Source organism: Egretta garzetta, unplaced genomic scaffold (assembly GCF_000687185.1).
Source record: "Egretta garzetta isolate BGI_Z169 unplaced genomic scaffold, ASM68718v1 scaffold13, whole genome shotgun sequence".
Taxonomy (NCBI): domain Eukaryota; kingdom Metazoa; phylum Chordata; class Aves; order Pelecaniformes; family Ardeidae; genus Egretta; species Egretta garzetta.
In genome coordinates this window covers 2,797,198-2,816,480 of record NW_009259239.1, presented here as the reverse complement: position 1 = coordinate 2,816,480, position 19,283 = coordinate 2,797,198, and positions in this window count along the sequence as shown.

The window sequence follows — 19,283 nt, the reverse complement described above, 5'->3', positions numbered from 1 at the left end:
ATGTGAGCGAAGCTCAACAGTAAGGAAAACATCCCTGGGTTATCACCACTGTTTCCAGCACAGATCCAAAACACAGCCCTGTACTGGCTATTGTGAAGAAAATTAACTCTATCCCAGCCCAAACCAGCACACTAACCCTGAACTTGCTCGAGACTTACTGCTCCACCTCAATGCACATAAATCTATGATGCCAAATGGGATTCATCCCAGGGTACTGAAAGAGTTGGCCCATGTCATTAAGGGACCTCTCTCCATTATTTCTCAGTGGGAATCTGGAGAGGCCCCAGTTCACTGGAAGCTGGCAGATGTTTTCCCAATTTTCAAGAAGGGTAAGAATGAAGACCCTAATAATTACAGGCCTGTCAGTCTCACTTCAGTGCCTGGTAAAATTATGCAGAAGGTTATTCTGGGAGTTACTGAAAAACACTTGAGAGACAACACAGTCATTGGTCATAGCCAGCATGGGTTCATGAGGGGAAAGCCCTGCTTAATTAATTTCTTTTTATGACAAGTTCACCCAACTAGTTGACCAAAGGAAGCCAGTAGATGTGGGGGTTTTTGATTTTAGCAACACTTTTTTTTACATTGTTTCTCACAGTATCCTTCTGGACAAAATGTCCAGCATACAGCTAGACAAGTCAAATATCTTAAGGGCGGAAGTCACGAGGATGGAAGCAGTCTGTTTACAGTGGTTTCCAGCGACAGGACTAGGGGCAATGGGTGCAAACTGAAACATAAGAGGTTTCAGTTGAATATGAGGAAAAACTTCTTTACTCTAAGGGTGACAGAGCACTGGAACAGGCTGCCCAGGGAGGTTGTGGAGTCTCCTTCTCTGGAGATATTCAAAGCCCGCCTGGACGAAGTCCTGTGTAGAATGCTCTAGGAGAGCCTGCTTTAGCAGGGGGGTTGGACTAGATGATCTCCCAAGGTCCCTTCCAACCCTTGCAATTCTGTGATTCTGTGAAGTCCATAATGTGTTGGGTGAACAATTGGCTGATGAGTCAGGGCTCAAAGAGTTATAGTAAATGGCGTTACATCAAGCTGGGGTCCAGTTACCTGTGGAGTTCCCCAGGGCTCAATTTTAGGGCTAGTGCTCTTTAATGTTTTTATAAATGATCTGGACACAGGAACTGAATGTACATTAAGTAAGTTTGCTGATGATACTAAACTAGGAGAAGCTGTGGATTCCCTCAAAGGTAGAGAGGCCTTACAGAGACATCTGGATAGACTAGAGAGCTGCTCAATCACCAACCATATGAAATTTAACAGAGCAAGTGCCACATTCTCCACCTGGGATGGGGTAATCCTAGTTACACAAACAAAATGGGGGATGAGAGGCTGGAGAGCAGCCCTGTGGAAAAAGATCTGGGGGTTTGGGTTGATAGCAAGTTGAGTATCAGTCAACAGTGTGCCCTGGCAGCCAAAAGGGCCAGCTGTGTCCTGGGGTGCATCAAGCATAGCATAGCTAGCAGGTTAAGGGAGATGATTGATGACACTGGTGTGGCTCCACCACACATGAGTACTGTGTGCATTTTTGGGCGCCTCAATATAAGAAGGACATCACACTATTACAGTGTGTCCAGAGGAGGGCAACCAAGATGGTGAAAGGTCTCGAGGGCAAGACTTACAGGGAGGAGCTGAGGTCATTTGGTTTGTTTAGCTTGGAGAATAGAAGGCTGAGGGGTCTACAACTTCCTCAAGGGGGGCAGACGAAGAGGAGGTACTGATCTCTCTCTGGTGACCAGTGATAGGACACACAGAAATGGAGTAAAGCTGCATCAGGGGAAGTTCAGAATGGAGATTAGGAAAAGGTTCTTCACTGAGATGGTGGTCGGTCACTGCAACAGGCTCCCCAGGAAGTGGTAATGGTACTAATCCTGTCAGAGTTCAAGGAGCATCTGGACAATGCTCTGAGTCATATGTTTTAGTTTTAGGTAGTCCTGCAAGGAGCAGGGAGTTGGACTTGATGATACTTATGGGTTGCTTCCAACTTGAGATATCCTATGATTCTATGATTCTATATGGGTGGAAGAGCTAGAGAGACCAGCTTGCTACCTACTGCACCTGCCTCAAGTCAAACAATCTGAATAATTGGTACTGTTGCAGATGACAGCAACATATCATTCTTTGTCAAATGTGTCATGTCTTAAACTCACGGGTTACTTCATAACTTTATTTTCAGACAACTTACTTTCTGATACTTCTAAAATGTCACAAGTTATTTCAATACAGGACAAAATCTACCTTACCCAAAGCCAATCAAGCATTCAGTAGTTCCATTTATCTTCATGGAACCCCCTTCACACAGGTGCATCTCTGCACACTTCATAACAAAAATCACTTTCTATGGTGGTATCTATTAATGAATCTTCTTTAATTGCTGACAGCAGGATAGGCAACATCAGTTTCTTCTATGAAGCCATATCCAGCTGTTGCTCATTCTTCATAGTTGCTAAAGCAAATGGCAAGCACAGCAGCCACAATGATCTGGCACATCAAGTTTAAGCTGATGTTCCAGGTAATTTTCCTGTTGCAGCTAATTTGATATTTTCTTGCTCATGACCAAAAGCTTGTTGTTCCATAGATTTTTGTATGCTAACCTCACTGTGTCAGGGATGCTCTAGATGGTCAGTGAATGCTAAGGCAAGGGGTAATGTGCGGTTTTTAGGGGATATGTGCATGTACATGAATGGCTGGATAGGAAACCTTGAAGGCCCACCTCCCACCCCAGCCTGTTGCTCCATACACCTAGAAAAATACATACAGATAGACATAGACATATAAAAATGCAACTGATTGCTGCTGTGCAGGATAAGTCTGTTAAAAAAAAACAAAGAAAAATAGGTGTACTTTGGTAAATCTAATGTAAAATTCATATACTGTAATGCATGAACAGATTTGAGTTACTACATAATACAATAGTAATGTCCATGGCCTTTTAAAGATGACCTTGTTTCTTCTTCCCTCCTTTGCTAGTTCAATTATTTATCTCTCTGACCCAGCATTTTAATTTCTTGTGGTCTTCCCTTCTGTCTTACTGCTTTATGCAATTCTATTCCCAGTTCTCCATGCTAACTTCAGTAATTATCATTCCCGCTTCCCCAGTTTTCTGCCATATAGAATCTGCATTTTCATAGATAGATGAAAAAATTAAAAATCTTGGAATACATTTCTTGCTCTCACTGCAAGGAAATGCCAGTACAGGGATGCAAGTTTTAGAAATGTAGACAGAAAATTACTAAGAAGAATTTTCAGTCAATTATTTGAAAATTGCTGAAGTAGTCTTCTCTCTTTTTTCTTAATAATTTCTAATATATAGCCATATATAAAATAACTATTTTGAGGACCTTGATATAAAATATTTTGCCTCTGCCAGAACATGAAGTTTCAATATTTTTCTTTAAAAAATTGAGCAACCAATTGTGCTGGGATTTGCTGGGACAGAGTTAATTTTCTTCACAATAGCCAGTACAGGGATGTGTTTTGGATCTGTGCTGGAAACAGTGGTGATAACCCATGGATGTTTTGCTTACTGCTGAGCAGTGTTTACACAGAGTCAAGGCCTTTTCTGCTCTTCACCCCACCCCACCACTGAGGAAGCTGGGGGGGCACAAGAAGCTGGGAGGGGACACAGCCAGGACATCTGACCCCAACTTACCCATGGGTTATCCCACACCATATGACATCATGCTCAGCATATAAAGCTGGGGGAAGAAGAAGGAAGGGGGGGACGTTGGGAGTGATGGAGTTTGTCTTCCCAAGTCACCGTTACGTGTGATGGAGCCCTGCTTTCCTGGGGATGGCTGAGCACCTGGCTGCTGGTGGGAAGTGGTGAATGAATTCCTTGCTTTGCTTTGCTTGTGTGCATGGCTCTTGCTTTCCCTGTTAAACTGTCTTTATCTCAACCCTCGAGTTTTTCACTTTTACTCTTCCAATTCTCTCCCCCATCCCACTGGGAGGGAGTGAACCAGTGGCTGCGTGGTGTTTAGTTTCCGACTGGGGTTAAACCATGACAGCAATACATCTAATTAGCATTTTTATTTCCTCAAAGCAGCATTTTATGATAGAAATTATTGGCCAGTTCTAGTTATGTTTATTATTCCCCTGTTGGAGTGTTGTCAATAGCAACAGTAATTTATTCTCTTTTAGAAACCATATTCTGAACCTGAATACCAGGTATTAAGCCTGACTTACTCATGACTCACCAGGTGAAGCTGGAAAACATGGATGTTCTGTAATTTTCCAGGCCAAATCAAACCTCTTAGAAGTTTTCTGCTCTACTTGAGACAGATTACAGAATTCAGAACAATTCTTATTTTCCTCAGCTCTTTGCTTGCTTAATTGGCATCAACTTTGTTTAAAATAAGATCTTGACATCAGAGAGCAGAAGGCAGAGATTGTATCTTGAGATTTTCATTGTTTCAAGCTTTGCATGGCTGTGTCTCATATAGACTTCAAGTTGGTTAGGAAAATGTTTAGCTCTGAAAAGCCTTTCATAGCTTGGGTCATGAAGAAGAGGTAGCTGCTGCTAATGAAAAAAAGAAATTAAACTCAGAGGCTTTGGCCTTCTTCACCGCAATGGGATTTTTCTTATATGTTGTTTCAGTGAATTTATTTTTATTGGGCTGCTCGTAGGCTGTTTGGTGATTTGCAGCAGGGTCCATCCACATCCCCCCCCCAGCCCTGTGGCGTGTCCCCGTCCCTCTGGCAGGCAGGGCTGAGCACCAGGTGGCACTCCCGGCTCACTCTTCGGCGGCACTGGCCGCCAGGGTGGGCTGGCTTCTGGGGACATCTCCGGGGGGGCTCGTGGGGATTCTGCAGACAACACTGGTACTCTGGAAAGGTGATCAGATAGGAGCCTCTGTTTTAATTCCGATGACTGCTCTATATTTATCTCATGGTGAGGCCGTAAGATACACAAAGCACATAACTTGGAAAGACATATCAGTGAATAGGACTTGATAGTTATTATTACTATTATTATTTTGCTTTGTGTTAGAGGCTCATCTTCCCTAGAGAAGAGAGAGGAGAGACACGCTAACAGTTTTCGGGTATGTAAGAAATTCTTACAAAAACAGCAGGGATACACTGCCCTTCGCATTCACCGTGAATAGGACAAAAAGTAATGGGCTTAAACTTGACATAAGGGATATTTTGGTTAGACAATAGATAAAATGCTGTACAAAGAGAGTAAAGCACTGGGAATGATTGCGCAGGGTGGCTCTGGAGACCTCATCACACCGGTTTTCAGGAACAAGTGAGAATGGTTTAGGATGAAAAGCAGCAGGGGAAGGACTTGAGGACATGTCAGGGTCCCTTCTAGTGCTGTTTTCTATGATTAGATGAGATAAAGATTGTACACAGGTACTCAAACAGCATCTTGCTCAATGGTGCAGGCTGCATAAATCCAGATAAAATTCTCCATAAACACTTGGTAGCTGTAGCTCTTCAGATCCAAACACTCTAACCAAAAGCTAACTGGGATATATCGATACTAACAGCGATCACCCCTTTGGATTGCATCCTGTTCACACCCTTAGATTTGACATTCAAAAGAAAGATGAGGGATGAAGAAGCATCTCCTTCCTCTTGTAAAGAATTTCTGTCTTTCCCTTGGGAGACATTTCTTTTTAATACTTGAAAAGATGTGTCTGCCTGGTTGGCTTGGTTTGTTTCTTCAAGCCTTTCAAGCTTGGAAACAGACTTTGTTATATAGATGTGTAACAGTTTCGCACACCATGGGCCAAAAGGATAAAACTCACACTTGAACTAAAAAAGAGAAGAATCGTATTTCATGAACAATGTATCCTAACATTCCTACATATCACGTATGTGAACATATTTCATATAATAACAAACATGGAAATAGTAAGATAATTTTCTGAGCCTGATGAGGTAAAAGTATCTTCATTTCACTAGATGTACCTGATGTTTCTGGATTGGATAGAAATTCAGGGTTAACTGAGAGAACAGTAAAGCCCTTATTTTTGGCATTATTTTAAAGGGGGGGAGTGTACATCCTCTTGAAACTTGGTAGAGCCTTTCAAACTGAGATCCTCACTAGCTTTTTCACACTGTTGGTGACTTTTGTTAAATACGAGCCTAAATTTCCTTTCAGTGGAGAGTCCTCTCTCGTTTAGCACAGCGACCTTCCAGTATGTGGGTCTTCCTCACGCAGAAACTTCCAGCCCCTGTGATGCCCCTTCCCTGTGTCGGCTGCTCCCTGGTACATCCAATTGCTGCCGCATGCCCCCAGGAATGAACCTGCTGTTGAGTATTTCTGTTTGGGCCTGTCTTCTCTTTAAAAATGACTGAACAGTAATGAGACAAAATGATGTAATATGAAGCTACAAGTAGGAAAATGATGCCTAATTTAAGGCACTGGGAATACTGGCACTTCAAAATGCCTTCAAGATATTAACTAATCCACAGCAAAGTACCTGAGATGGGTAGAGACTCTGATTTACAAGTTGTAAGCCCAAGGCTACTTGGGTTAGAATAGTCACTCCAGGCTGTGTGTGCTCTGGTTACACTACATAGAGCTACACCAAGCACTAGAAATCACGCCTGTATCTATCCACCTTTCATCTCTGCTGTCATTTTGGGAGTATGTGAAACTCTCCGTGGTGACATCCTCTTCATCATTTCTTTCCCTTTTTTTGCACCAGCTAAAACTGTCTCCTATTGAAGGTGCCAAGTCTCATACGATGTGCCAGTTTTACACATTTTCTTGTGTGTGTGTGTCTAAGTTCACCTGTGCAAACCTATCACTATTACAGCTTACTAGATGAGGAATCAGCTCGAGGTTGACTGGAAAGCCGTAATAATAATAATAATAAAAAAAGAACGGCATTTACTTTTATTATGAATAATACATGTTTCATTAAAATTCCTCTCATCTCTCTCAGTTCCCTTCTGGGTGGATTAACCACGTCACCCATGGAGATTGCTGATATGGTGGCTCTGATGTCCGAAGCGGGAAGAAATGGAATCGAGCAGTCCCAGGGAAGCACTTGACTACAGTAAAGTGGCAGATTACAGACATCCAGAGATTCCCCCATCAGATGCTCTAACCAGCCATCTTGAAAATGGTTAATAAAAAGACTTGACAAGAAATCCACATTAGTATTTAGGTTTTAGAGAAGCAAACACATTTTCATGTAGCCCTACAGCCATTTTAGTCTTAATTCTGAAGTTCCCACATTCTGGTACAGCCTCCCTCACTAACACTCCTGCATCTTTTAAGAAATCCGTCTCTCTTTCTCACCTTTCTTAACACTAGTCTTTCCAATTATCACACAGATAAAACTATAACAATTTTATAAGCAGCATACCAGTTAGGAGTTTTGAATATGTAAAAGTTACCCATATCCATCACGGAATCAGTTTGCAAGGAGATGTAACATATTTTATTAGACCAGATGGTGCAATTAAGAAAAAAGAGAAGCCTGGATACAATGTAAAAATTGAACTTTTCCTATTTGGAGCAATAAATGTGTTAGCTTTACTTTTCAAATCACTCGGGTCTTTAAATGCATTTTATCTTTAAATTCTGTAGAATTTAGAAAGAGAAAACTGGCATTAGATTTCTGATTTTAGTGGAAAGAAATGTGTCATCTGACCAAGAATGAAATATTTTTATTCATGGAAATTTTTCTTAATTTGCCATTTTTATTCAGATTTTCAAAGAAAAATGAAAATCTGCAGTAATTCAGTTCCTGTACAGCTCTGGCCCTGCCAACCCAACACCGGCAGGCAATTTATAGACAAAACCCACTAAAACTGAAAGGAAGCTGATTCTGTTTATGAGGCTTAAACAATAAGTTCTATTTCAGTTTACCTTGAGACAGAGTTAAAGCGATGGGTTGTTGTTGCTTTTTAACCAAAGCAGTGAAAGTTAAAGCAAAGAATCAGTAAAAGAACTAAAACTTGGCAAACGGATTTTCAAACCTGTTGGCTGCAGAGGGGTAGGGGAGGCTGCAGAGGAGCAGACAAGGGTAGTAATAAAGTGGTAAGCCATGCCCTGAAATGCAAAAGGTAGAATCACTTTTGTTGTCAGCAAAGTGGTAAGGACAAACAAGACATTCAATAGCACCAAACTTCTCTCAAAAGTTTGAAAGATCTGAAAATTGATGGTGCTGTAAGATTCAGGCAATAAGAAACTGAGAATATTAAAACCAAATAAGAATAGAAGGTGGAGCAGCTTCGGCTGACATTTTCAGAAATGCGTTTAGTACGGGGAAGAGTCCCTTTGGACTAGAAAGTAACTAACATAACCTTTTAGAAAAAGAGTCAAGGGACCTGACAGGAAAATACAGAGCAGTCACATTCACAATCTACTTTCAGAGATCAAAAGGAAGAATAGTTAAAATAGCCAGACTTCTCTTAGCTTCAAATGCATCCTTTGTTAAGACTTCTTTGAAGATCCCCCTGACATGCTACTCAAGAGAGATGCATCCCTTAGCTAAGATGTCCTAGAGCACTTGATAACGCAGCCCACCAGCAACAAATGTCTAATGTGAAGAAAGAAGCATCAACAGATAAGGCAGAAAGTGGAACAATGGGATGAGAATAACAGGTTGTCATAAACAAATCCTTCGCCTGCTGAAAAGAATGCCTGCATACCTTAGAGATCAGCGTTAGAGCTGGCTCATTGCTTTGTCAACAAGTCAAGAGAAAAAAAAAAAAAGAATTGAGAATGTTTGTGTGTCTTGTACAACAGCAGAAGGAAATGCACATTAAGGCTGAAAAAAATAAAGTATGTTAACACTGAATTACTCTCCAACATACCTCTCCTGGAAATGATACGCAAGGCATATTCCATCTTCTACTGCCAGAAAAATTACAAATAAACCCTAGTGACATCAGCCAAAACAGTACAAATGTTTGCAGATGTCTCTTCAGAACTCAGCTAAGGTAGGCAGGTTGTGGTTTTCTATTTTTAGGGACAGATCCTCAGCTGACATAAGCTGGCACAGGTCTGCTGAAGTCAAGATGCCAAAAGTTAAAACTCAGCACACAGTTAAGACCTTATTGTGAAGCACAACAGCAGTTCATGCTGCGCACTGTTAAGGCTTGAGCGGGAGATCTGCTGAAGACTCAGCTCTTAAATCCAGCTCTCTGGAGCTGCAGTCCAAAGACTTTACCTACAGTCACCATGAAGGTTGGCCTTAAAGCCATAGGTGTTAAACCTTTGCTGCTTTCATGGAGCCTTACACGACTCAGTCCCTCTTCAGTGTTATTTGCCCCTACTCCTGCATGCGTCCGCTCATCTTTTATACATCATAGCAATCTAAACTAGACCATAAGTGGCTCAGTGCAGGGACTTCATCTCCTCATTTGTTAGTGAAGTGCCATGTATACCTTTAGTACTATATAAATAAATAATAGGGCTAACAAGGCTGACTCTCTATATAGGGACTTAAAAGTCAGACAGTCTTAACATCAATCTACCACTTTATTAGCAGCCAGTGAAGCTTGCAGATTCCTGGCCTAATGTGCACACGCCAGCCAGTTTCAGTTGGCAGCTTAGCTGCAGGTGACAAAACAGCTTTTCTGACTTGCATAAAAATATGTGTGGAAGCACAGAAAACCCCAAGAAAATAATATCCACTGGAAAGAAAAATGATACAGGCTGACAAAGAGATTTAGAAACTGGGGGAAGGGGGGGGGTGGAATGTATAAAGCCCATGATGATTCAAAAGTGCAGAAAGATGTTGGATCCAGTGATGCTGATGGTGATGGATTGGGCATTTGGCAATACGCATCTCTTGTCATTCCAAGCTGCTTGTCTGAATTCCTGTTCTCTTTGCTTTGTCTCTTTCATCTGAAACAATCTGTCAATACAGGGAGCATGGGAATGGAAACTGAATCCTTACCTGACCGGGACTGAAAGTGCACTGCCAGGAGAGGGAAGGGGCAGGCGATGCAAAGGGGGGTGTGGGCTTTTGCCAGGTGCATCTCTTAAAAAATGCAAACATGCTAAACACCATAAACCGCATCCTTTAGCAGCAGATGAATTAAACTCAGGGATCCTGTTTCAAACTCCCAAACCCATCAGACTAAGGCCAGAACTCTCAGAGGTGGCTCGGCTTTTAGAATTACTGGATTTGAGGCTCTCTGACCACTAGCATACAGAAAGCTGGTACATTTAGAGAGGAGCACTTGGCACCTCCTGAAAGAGGTTTGAGGCTGGGTATATTATAACTGAACCAAACCACATCGTTAGTCCCCTTAAGATGTCCTTGAGACAGATTAAGCATTTTATGGGACAAGATGGGGGAAGTGAAAGAAAGGCTGGGTAAGGTACGAGTGATGAGGCTGTTAAAAACAAAATCCTCATGCCCCCATAATGAGTGAGGTAATTCAGGTCACTGGTCTCTGCGCCTCATCTATGCTAGATGGTTGTACTGAGGCAGTTTTTTGGGGATATTGCTTTCCCTTTGTATGCATGTGGACTCTCTAGTGTGAATTCCACCATGTCCTTGATCACCTCTCTGAAAATACTAGCTGTCATGTCAGGGTGATGTAGTGTTACCTACACACTCTCCTCTTCTTATGGTGCAAGAAAACCGAAGGACTGACAACGGCTGTGAAGACCACAGTGGGCAGCTCGAGGTGAAGTCCCCATTCCAGTGACGAGTGGCAGAGTTTAAAAGAGCTGCCAGTGACACACTGTAAAGGGAATGTTGCATTTAAGGACCCTCACTGGACTGAACCAGAGTGCTCACGTGTGTATCCATGCTGCAGATAGGGACCGTCAGCTGTTTTTGTAAAGAGAAACACCTACAGTACAAGTAGTGAAAAAAACTGTTCCACAGAAAATGAAATTAAATGTAAGTACACGGCAGGGCAGACAGTGCCAGAAAACAAATAAAATGATATCAAAGAAAGTGTTCCTGTATAAAAATCAAATCTTACTCAGATATGAATCCTGTTAACTTCAGCTGATGCTGGAGTTAAGGTTTTTCAGATGAAAGAAGGTTGCTGTAGACATTTCTGTAAATAGGTTCTGTTTTATCACAAATGAACTTAAAACAGTTTCACAGTTCTTTTCCTTTCACTGACTATTTTTTGATATCTTCACTCTCCTTTCCCTTGCCTGCAATTCATTCCAAGAACATAGACTGAGCAGCAAAGTGCCATTTCTCCTTTGGTATGGCAACCTTTCACCTTTGCGATCCTTCGGAGGACACCAAGTCTCCTGTTTAAATCACTAATCCCCTTTGGAGGAGGCCTTACTTTCTGGACAGCTTCATCAGTCAGACCCACAAAGCAACTGCTCCTCAATTTATATTCCTTTAAATGACGCTCCCTTATCTGTCATTGCCACATGGCACAGTAGGCCATCTTTGCAAGATGAGGGGGACAGTCTGTTTTGTCACATTCAGCTCTCTACTGCAATTAGAACCTGCTTGTCTGCTAACTAATCACACTTTGTCTGCCTCACAGCTACATTTTCACTTCTTCACTTTCCATACAGCCTTCAGATTAATTTCAAATCTCTGAAATGGATATGATTTCTCAGCTAAACATTAATCTTTAAAAATAAAGAACAGCATCGCACTCCAGACACTGGATTCTGGACACCTGCTTCCAATTTTTAACTGTGCCACAATCTTCTCCAGGAGGTTTGCCACTGTCACGGGGAATGGGGCTTTTCTTCCCTGACTCAGCTGTCCTGTCCAAGCTGTTCTCTACCACAAGAGAGAAGCATCACCAGCGGCCCTGGGGACACCATTCTCTGCAGGTGTCTTTCACTCTCCTTTGACTAATGGGAAAGTCTAGACACCAGGGTTAGTCTCCCCACCACAGCTTTCAGATGACTAATATTTACAAGCAAATCCCATCACTACCTACTCTCCATCCCATGGTGTTATTACCATCTAACATGGTAATAACACCATGCCCTTCTGCCATCTGTTACCAGCCATCTCTGTTCAGGATATAAAATGTTGTAACACTCATGTCCTGTGTTTGAAGAGTGCCCACTTAGATAAAGAGGGACTATGTGTGCTTCCACCACGGGAAAGGTTGCAGCACCACTCTAGCTCCTGTTAAACATCAGCCCAAATGGAGGAGGACACAGCCACCCTCTCAGGGCAGGTGGAGAGCTCTGCCACCAGTCAACCCATACCCATCCAGCTTTCTTCTCTTAGCCAGTAGGAAGATTACTTGAGAATGATTTTCAATATCCTTTCGAGTTGGCCTATATTCATCTTATATTCTGCAAATATATTTGCTGAATTTGTTAGTCTCACAGTACAGATTCAGCATTCAAATACATGCAATTGTTTGGCCTCCTATGTTCAGCTGTTACTCTCATCACTTTTGCCTTCCGACCTCATACCTCCTCATCTTGACATAGTAAGATTTTGAGGTGAAGAAAGCCACAAAACTCTGAATGTTCAGAGGCATCTGGAACTGAGCTTTTTTTTTTTTTAACAAAAATTGGGGTTAAATATGAAACTCACATCCACACCCCATATCTGGTTGTGAATACCCAGAATTCAGAAATACCCACCTAACATATTATTAAGTTAGTCAAGTGTTAGTTCCTAAGAACAGATCCAAAATGGTTTGGACTGATCCACCATAGCTTAGAATGCCCCACTAGCTTTTGGTTCACCCTTTAAATCAGATGGAAAGAAAGAAGGTTACTCCAGTTCAGATCTTGCAACTTGTTAGTCAGGATCAGTTTGGCCTGAGCTGATCTCTACTCTTGATCAAATGTTGAGAATCCAGAAGCCGCAATTATCACTATAACAAAGTTTACAGCATCAGGAACAACATAATGAGGAGAGGCTGCTGAAGCAATGCACTCACTTTTCGCCAGGAAGTCAATCTGTTCCTGGCTCTCATGCTCATATGAAGGCTGTGTTCAAATTTAGGTCTTGCCTTATATGGTAGAATAAGGATCCTATCTGTGCCTAAGGAACATTTTGTCTGAAGTTATTTTCTACTTTTCCTTTCCCCTTTAGCTAAGGAACACTTCAGTTAAGCTCATTCTGAAAATGTTCTCCCCATTATAAACACACCAGTATACATTGGCATCTTCTCGTGGTATACATTATCAGTGCACGGAACATTACCAGCAGTAGCACAATTCCTATAGACCAATTATACCGCTGACATTTACTAAATAACCAACAGACAAGACACGACATGAGCTGCTATCGTGCTCCTAGTGTGAAGACAGATGGGCAAACAGTCTTGTTCAGACAATGCTCAGAGTTTTAGTCAAGCAGTTAAAATACATGAGGGGTCAGAAAGAATAATTTTCTTCATCTAAATTTTTAATATGTTGGTTTGCAACACAAAGATGACTGGGTAGAGGTATACATTTCATATGGGTACACAGTTACATACAAACATACAGATATACAGACATACACGTTTAACATGCACTACAGAATACACAGTATCAGCTCACATGGTTCAGATGTTTTTATAAACGCACTCTCCTAAATGTAGATTTGTGTATTGGACACAGTATTAAGATGTGGCATTCAGCTGCATATCACTCATTTTAAATTTATGTTGCCCGTTTCTTCAATTTTTCAGAAATCACTTGTGTGCTGAATGACTTTCTAACATCCCTTATTTAGAAGGGTCAGTACTAATCCGATTTTTGTGTCAATCTTACAGCACAAAGCACAGCAATTTCAATAATAAAATTAGCTATTATTTTGACAGCTCTCCAAAGTGCGATGTTGGCCTGAGTTTGGAATGTCAATAAACTCAAAAGGTAAGCACATGCTTAAGTACTTCCCTGGAGCAGAGCCAATAAAACCAGCTGAGATGAGGGATTCTTTAAAGGTAGACTTATGAATCGTTAGCATGGAAATGGTCACTGAACCTTTTTAAAGCAGATTACACAGAGAGACTGGATACAAACAAAGAGAAGAGAAGAGACACTAATAACTGCCCCTGTTGGACGTGACAGGAAGCTGGGATCAGGAGAAGGATCTGCCAAAAGCATCCCCGTTCCCTCAGGCCATGTGCAAGACCACTACTGCTTTCCACTGACCTTAAAATGGTCCTGAACAATGGGGAAAGATGCCAACCCGGGAGATCCAGGTGTGGTACTGGGGACTGCATATGTGTTTGCATCCATCATTTACGTCCATATTAAGGGGCTGCAAAAACATTCGCATGTTGACGGAAACAGAGTTTGGAGTTCCCTCAGAAAACAAAAACGTGCTGCAGATGCACAGCTGGAGTGATGCAACAGCATCACCTATTAGTCAATATACACAATTTTGTATATGCACGGTACAAAAATATCAACATGTTCTCTAAAGGAGTTTAACAGATTAATTAACCTCTGTTTGTATGCAGCATTATTTCAGTATTTTCAATACAACAGCTGCCAGCGCTGCCCTCAGCCTGGATTCCTGCTTTGCGGTTAGAGTTCCCATGTCGTTCCTGTTGTAAATTTACTGCACCGATGAAAAATCAAAAGCGGAGTGAAGGATAAAAAACCTGATGAAAACGACAGCAAATTGGATGAACTAAGCCATGCTCTTCCCATACGATCTGTACTGTTCATATGAAACACAAGATCTTGATACTTAAATTCTAATGCTAAAGACCAAGGCATAGCAAACAACTGACTCCTAGCATATTTAGTCTAGAAGTTGAAAGATTGTTGGTCCCTCTGGGATTATGACTCTGAGAAGCACTGTTATTTCAGACCTGATGTTTAGGCCATTAATGATTCAACACAGCCCTTTCCTTTACTTCAGTAGCTGTAGTCCTGTCCCTAATGTCATTTTTTCCCATTTAGCTCGTGGATTTGATGTGATTAACATCTGAAATATATTACTTGGGCTGGTGTTAATTAATTTAGCTGATATATTACAACTTTTAAACTCTATTGGTCATGCAAGGCTGAACTATGGGGTTAATTAATTCTGAAGAGTTTTAACCATTAAAAAAAGTATTCTAAAAATAAAATAAAGTAAAATTAGAGACAGACTTTTCTCTATCATACTTTATTAGGATCCCACCCGTGGTTAGGTGTCCTGTAAAGAAGCCACAATTCTCACACTAAACTTGTGTTAACGAGACAGTACAGGGAGAATTCACTGTCAGTCTGGATTTCAAATATTCATCCCAGCAGACATGCATCTAGAAAAGGCCCTTTAGTTATTGTGAGCTGGACCAAGTTCAGCAATCCCACATTCTGAAATCTCCCAAACCAAGACTTAAATTCTGCAGTTCACATTTTGAGTTTTTATGAATCAATTTTTTTTAAGTTTTGCCCTTATTAGTTTTATTAGTTTTCATTCAGGATTGTCAGTTAATAAAATACAGGATGGCACAGATCCTGAACTCTTGTAAATTTGCCCTGCCACTTGATAGCTGCCTCTTTGACGTCAGTGGAACCATGACAATTTCCATCAGCCCCAATATACATTTTTTTCCCTCCTGTTATCCACTTCCCCAAAGACATGAATCACGAGATGCTGCCACTGCTGTCACAGAGTGCCATATAGACAAAAGATAAGTCAGTCACTTAGAAAACTTCACATTTCATGCTCTCAGATATGGATTTGAAAAACCAGTTCAACTTAAATGACAAATGACAAAATGCTGACTTGACCTTTGCACTGTAGTTTTCTTCTTTTCATGCCTGAGGAGAAGCTTTTAATTCTCCTCATGCCTGCAGCTATTACTCAGCAGATATCAGCTGCTGAAGGACCTCTTCCCACGCCCTCTTAATACTATATGTTTGCTCTGTCACTTCTGGCACTAACGGAATCAGCATCCCTAAATACATCTCTATCATTAAAAATTAAGATTAAGAAGAAAGATGGGATGGCAGTGTTGCATCTCTGGTGGGAAGATGTGCACAGGCTGACAGAACAAAAAGGAATATTTGAAAGATGTGTATTTACTGGTCCAAGGGAAGGACCTTCCTATAGCGTGTGGAACACATGCTGGTAAGTTATAATCTTTCTAAATGAAACTAAAAATTCATTTAATCTCAGCTGCAGAAGTAGCAACAGGGCACAGATTTTATCTGTAAGCACTCTCTAGACCCAGACTTTCATTATGTAAAGGCTGCAAAAAGGATTTCACAGATTTTTCTGAATTAAAAAAATTTAATCCTTTTCTGTATTTTTAAAAATGGTGTCTTTTAAAAGGTTAGTATTGGTTAAAACAACATTTCTTAAAATTCCCACTTCTTATCCCCAAAGCTACGATACTTGTCACATGTGCCAATGGTGCCCTTATAGCATTAAAATGGAAGAGTTTTCAAATGTCTAGTTGAACAATAAATAGTAAGCTTGGAGGGGTTTGGTTATCTTGCTTTGTTGTGGGTTTTTTGCTTGAGCAATCAAGCTAATTAGTCAGCTTCTCCTTTTCAGACTGCCACTTTCTGGTCTGTTTCACTTCAGGTTTTTTCTCTTACTATTATCACAAAGCTATCTGATATGCCATTCAGATAGTGCTGGCCAGAAATTTTGCATCAAAACCTTTCATTTAATGAAAAGCTTCTATTCAGTTAAATGAAAACATCTGTAGCTACTCCTCACATCAGATATCAAAAGATGAGCGCTTTCAAAAAGACACCTCCCTCCGCACACTTCAGATGTAAAAAATCAATGAAGAACAAACAAAAATAATTTTCATCACTTTTTTTGGAGTCACCAGAGATGAAGTGGAAGGAGGCAGGGATGAGGAGAATATGGTTTTTTAGCCAATTCTGTTTGGTATCACCGCACATGCAGTTCTCTCTGAATATTGAAAATACGTGGTGGAAATATCTTCACTGACTTTTAGAATAGAGTTTTGGTTTTTAAGACCTAAATTTATGGTCTTTTAAAATCCAGATAAAACCTTCCTGCATTACAGGAAGCAGGCAATTGCAGCTGAAGGGCCTGACAATAGTTGCTTTGAGCTCGAGGATGGAGGTACACCACAGTAACACCCCGCTGTAACAGTCACAGTATTTGGTGATGGAGCCAAGGTGATTTCTCAGCACTGCCAGTGCAAATAAAAACAGCATCACATCATCCATCGGCAAGATTTCAGCTACTTCTTCAGCTCTTCAGAAGAGCTGAAGATCCACTTGGAGGACTTGGTAATAGGACTTTACATGAATGGGGACTTGTGCTTTTCTGTTTTTCCTTTCCTTTGAGAATTCATCGCATTGGTTTAAAACAGTTGGATTATCTCAGAATCCTCTGCTATGGTACCATGTAATTTTAAAGCATTCTGCGTCTCTACCCTTACAATTTGTCTGCCTGCATCCTTGATCTTCACGTATCTGTAAAGACAGAAGCAGCCATGAGAGTTTTCTTAGGGCTGAGACGGCTCCTCTGCTGTCCCTGTTAAAGCACCATCAACACCAAGCCTATGGCAGCTCCTTTCAAAGGAACATCACTGTACTTCTCATCTGTAACAGCCTGATACAGTGGCAGAGACTGATATTTGAACTCCGTGTGGCTGACGCCCCTTTCTTCCTTTTGTCGTCACTACTTTCAGTAAAAACACTGCTACTGGCTGTGGCCAAGTCTCTACTCACAGACGACTGGAAGTATGCAAGCGTGCTGTTCCCATCCAAAGCAGGAATTCTTTGAATTCTCCAAGCATTACCATGCTCGGAGACCCCCGTGCTATCACATCACATCTGACAGTACGCTTACTCTGTGAATAAGCCTTTTTGAATTGTAACCTCAGAATGCACTTAGATCTCAGAGCACTAATTATCATCGTCATTTCAGGAGAAGCCTTGTTCCAGATACTGGCAAACTTGTGAAACTGAAATAAGCCAGACTTCTCACTCACTTCGCACAGCTCACGGAGATGGCACTTGCTCATGCCTCATGTTAAGAAAGCCCCTATAACAATTAAAAACCCAAACAACTCCACCAAATTCCATTATCCTCTTAAAAATGACATGGATTACAAGATGATGAGGTTTCTTCTTTAGTAGCTCGCTTTTCTTCCATCCCATTTTGCACTTCAAAGATACTAGTCATAAGAACAAAAAAAAAAAGAGCAATTATTATGCATGTACTCGATGGTAAGACTGCATTGCAAAAAGAAGAGTAGACCACCCTGGTCAGCCAGCACCCTACCGCCAACAGTCTGGGAGTTAACATGAGACAGCAATAATTTCCAGTAGGCAGCATGCGTGTTGTTACCCTTTTTCAAAGTTTAAGAGAGTCAAATAATATGCATATGGGTTGTTTCACGCCAACTGGCCTTGCACCCAGAGAACAGCCTAATGAACTTTTAATTTATTAGTACAGTTGCAGCCATACAGAGACTACTGAACATCTGGTTCACACACGGCATACCCTACAAGTCACAAAATACTTTCCAACATGCCATAATAAAATTAAGACACACAATGTTCAAGAAAAAAAGCCTAAAATCTAATGTGCAATTAGCACAGATCACGCATGATGAGTTTTGCCATCATCCAAGCCTGCACTAGCTGAGTGCCAGAGGTTGTATATAGATTCCAGGTTATAACAAGATATATACTGCTTCTAGTAATTGTGATATACATCCAGAAGGTTATACAGGAATAGGATAGAAAACTCTGGGGAAATAGAGGACATCCTCCATTCTGTAATGTATTGCTTGTAATATTGCACAGACGGAATGTGGCCAGAAGTTTTGCATAAATAATGTCAATGAGTCAATCCAGGAACCCCGCAATAATGCATCAGCCTAGAGGGATGATTTGTGTTCAAACATCTGCCTCCAGCTATGCTTTTTTCCTATCTATTTTTCCATTCCCTGGTTCACATAGTCTTATATCACTGGGAAGACACAAGTGGCATTTGACTTGCGTCAAGAGATGATGGCTTCTGTGGACAGGATCTACGCTATATATCTTTCATGCCCTTACAACTTTTCCTGCATTGCCATCTATACTGCTGATGACTTTCATGGTAAATTAAGACCTCCAACCCCCTTATCCAGAAACTATTAGGTCCCTTTTTAATCTATCTTCTTCTGTACTGTGAAATACACAATATCTGAATTGTAAAGCATCCAGGGCAAGGACTGTTTTCCTCTGTATTCGCACAGCAGAATGAGGTTATAGTCTTGCCTGCAGTCTTCTGCTGCTACCACAACATATCTGACACTACTAAATAATGTATGTCCAGTTTTGCTTAAATCATTCTAAAGCTACCAATAAGAAAAGAACGCTAGCAAAATGCACTTTGGGATGAATACATTATGTGAATGAATGTCCAAATGAGGGAGTGAAGCAGACAGAATGAGTCAATGAATGGTTACACGCGCAGGGGAGC